This window comes from Geospiza fortis, unplaced genomic scaffold (genome assembly GCF_000277835.1).
Source record: "Geospiza fortis unplaced genomic scaffold, GeoFor_1.0 scaffold25, whole genome shotgun sequence".
NCBI lineage: Eukaryota > Metazoa > Chordata > Aves > Passeriformes > Thraupidae > Geospiza > Geospiza fortis.
The window spans coordinates 1,080,959-1,084,359 of NW_005054423.1; positions in this window are offsets into that span (position 1 = coordinate 1,080,959).

Below are 3,401 nucleotides of genomic sequence, written 5' to 3' on the forward strand. Positions count from 1 at the left end.
TTCCAGGTGAATCCTGCTCTTTCTTTCGAAGTGGCATTACTTGGTATCTTTGCATTTTATATGCATTCTTCAAGTAAACTTGCTCGCTTATATGAACACTTTATGCCAGAATTCTGATGGAAGGCTGCTGTATCTTGTTCCTGGAGATGACAGAAACAGAAATGGCTGTACCAAGCTGCTGAAGTCTGAGAAGTGGAAATAGAAGACCAGCATTTGAAACAAAGAACTCTGCAGAAGTCTCAGTCTAACTTTTGTGCTCTGGAAACTACTCTGGATTTTCCGATTCTTCAAGTAACTTTATAGTACTGTCATATGAAAGCAGCCACTTACATGTCTACTTGATTTTACAAAAACATCTTGGAATCTGCAGGTGAAGAAAAAAAGAGTATGAAAAAGTAGCTGGTTTCTTTATATCTATGCAAAACACACCAAGGACCAAAAATAACAATTTACCAAAGCAGCAGATTATCTTGGATATGTTCTCCTGACACAGAAGTGGTTTTGGTGTGGGTCTGATGGGTCTGCTAACTGATTTGGGTTTGGAAAAACAGGGAAAAAGTTAGCTTTTCAAAAAACTTAAGAAGGGTACTGATTTTTGAGAGATGCAGCATGCTTCTGCTGGCTGAAGCACAGGCAAGACTGAATCCTGTGGAAGAAGATGCCTGAATGTAAGTTGTTCAGTTGACTGGAAACAGCACTACATTCATTCATTTGATCAACACAGAGTTAGCTGCAGGAGGAGCTAGAATTCCTTAGCTTCAGATTGTAATTTCTCATATGCAATTATTTTATGTAACATGTTTTAAGATGTTAGGCAAACATGACTTAAAATATGTGAATATTTTCAGAGAATAATATATTGGCATTTAACTAATAAAGTGCTCATATTTTATTTTGAATAAATAGAAGTATTTTTATAGTTATTACACTTTTGCAGTTTCTTACTTTGATATAACTCCTTTGGTAATAAAATATTTGTCTTCTATGAAATTGGGCTGTTCACTTTTTGACTACCATTACTCTTTTTTTAGGTTTTATTCAGAGATAATAATTCAAAGCTCAGCTGGGGAATTCCTGTCTTAAAATACCCATTTCTTAGCTGCTTGTAACCTGCCCAATTGAGGTAAACATTTTCATACCAGCCATCTGCCCTGGACTGAATATTTCAGGAAAGCTTTAGTTAAGTCAGCCTGTTGTTTCCTGGTTTGAAGCAAACATAAATTGTCTTATCTGTGCTAAAATAATTTTTCTGTAAAACTACTCTGTAAAAATGTTGGTATTCAGAACAAACACCCAAAAAACCAGTAGGATGTGCTTCAAAGAACTGTTTGTACAGTTGATTGTAAACAGCACTAGTTTATGTATTTGACTGGAATAAGATTGCTGTACTGAATCTGAGAGGGAAGAGGTTAAGAGCAAAGCATGCCGTGCTTTCCTGAAATACACCCTCTCCAACCACCCATGTATTTATGGTGACGATGAGGCAGGAGTGGTAACTTTTTAAACTGTGACTGAGAATTTCACATATTCTCTTTAGCTCTTTGTGTAAGAGGTAGCAACTTGAACTCCAAACACCTTAAAAAACTGAAACCAACCCCAACCCATAAATCCTTCATGGAACAGGGAAAGGAAACATTTCCCAGTATCACACTGCAGATAAAGAGAACGTAACCACAATTGTAAGGACTTCACTGGAAATCCTTTCTTCTGAAAGAGGACCCAGGAGACTGCAGATTCACTTGGTCTCTGAGACTGAAGAACAGTTGTTTTGATATTTTTTGGAAATTCAAGAACAGTTGAAAGCCAGCACTTATTTCCTAATAACCATCTGGCAAGCAAAGAGCAGTGCGAATTAAAACAAAAATACACAGATGCAGTATTAGCTACTACAAAACTGAAAGGTCAGTCAGTTTGAGTTACTTAAGCAGCAGTCCACAACTTAAGTCTTGAGAGAAATAAAGCAATTCCAGGACTACCCTGGACCAAAGACCAAGGTTAGATCCATAGCAGAAATTTAAATGAAGCGATTATGAAACTCTGGATTTCTTCTGATTACTTAATAAATATCCTGCCTGTCTGACTCTTCTTGCCAAATTTCCTGTTGTAACCACTTACATGTAAACACTAACTGCTAAATGCATTGACTTGTGCTCTTTGATTTGTTCCTTCAATTTGAGAACTTCCTCAGATTTCCTGAACTTACAAATGTGGCACTAAAGTGCTTTTCAAGAATTGGCAAAAGAATGAAAACTGTGCACGTTATCATCACCATCGTGCCTACCTCCCTGCCACCTTCACTTATGCATTTTTTTACTTATTTGGCCACAGAAAAAAAATGAGTAGGCCAAAACCATGATTTGGAAGTACATGGAATTTATGGGAAGGTGTCAAGGATAAAAACGTAGGTATTTAAATTGAAAGGATTTTCACAATGTTGTTGCAAGAGGTTCAGGTTTGAGATCATCTAAAGAACCTGAAGGTGCACAAGTCCATGGGAGGTGATGTAATACATCTGTGGGTTCTGAGGGAATATCTGAGGATATTTGAGAAGTCATGGCAGTCCAGTCCCTTTGGATGGCATCCTGTCCTTCAACTTGATCAGGGTGCACTCAATCTCACTGTCTCATTGATGAAGATACTAAAAGAGCACCAAAACAAGAGTTTTAAAATAAGAGGCCTGAGGGACAGCACTCGATACCAGCGTCCACCTGGACATAGACACATGGACACGCTGACCACAACTTTCCAGCTGTATCCATTGAGTTGATTCCTTTGCCACTGAATAGTCTACCCTTCAAATCTATATCTCTCCAAGTCCATTAAAGAGCTCAGTAGAAGGAAGTTTCCCCTAAAAAAATGAATGATAAGAGGTATTGATCTATATTCATCCATATTTAGCAAAAAAAAAAAAAAAAACACAATCCAAACCCTTATTGTAATTTCTGCTTACATAAATGAACCTCCAAAGAAAAATATAAACAACTTCCTTTTTTTCTTAATAATTTCATCAATACAACAGTGCTCTAGTGTCATGAAGGAGAACAAACCCAGACCAAGCTAACTATCCTTTACAGTTTTATTATTAAGAAGAAGAAGAAGAAGAAAAAAAAGAAATAATAAAGATGTCACAGTGATGGGCTCTACATAAAGTAAATTCTCAGTATAGCTGGAGAAATAGAGGAGATAGAGGGTTAACTTTATATAAGCAGATCACACTGATTTCAATATCTGGTATGTTTTTCAAGGTGACTTAGGAATCCAAATCTCATCTCACTCAATTAAAAAACCCTATTCTTTGATCCTGAGATCAGACATCACAATATTAATAAGACTGAAATTATATTACCTATCTGTATGCTATGTTATATAAGATAATTTTACATTTGACTACAAAAAATTGC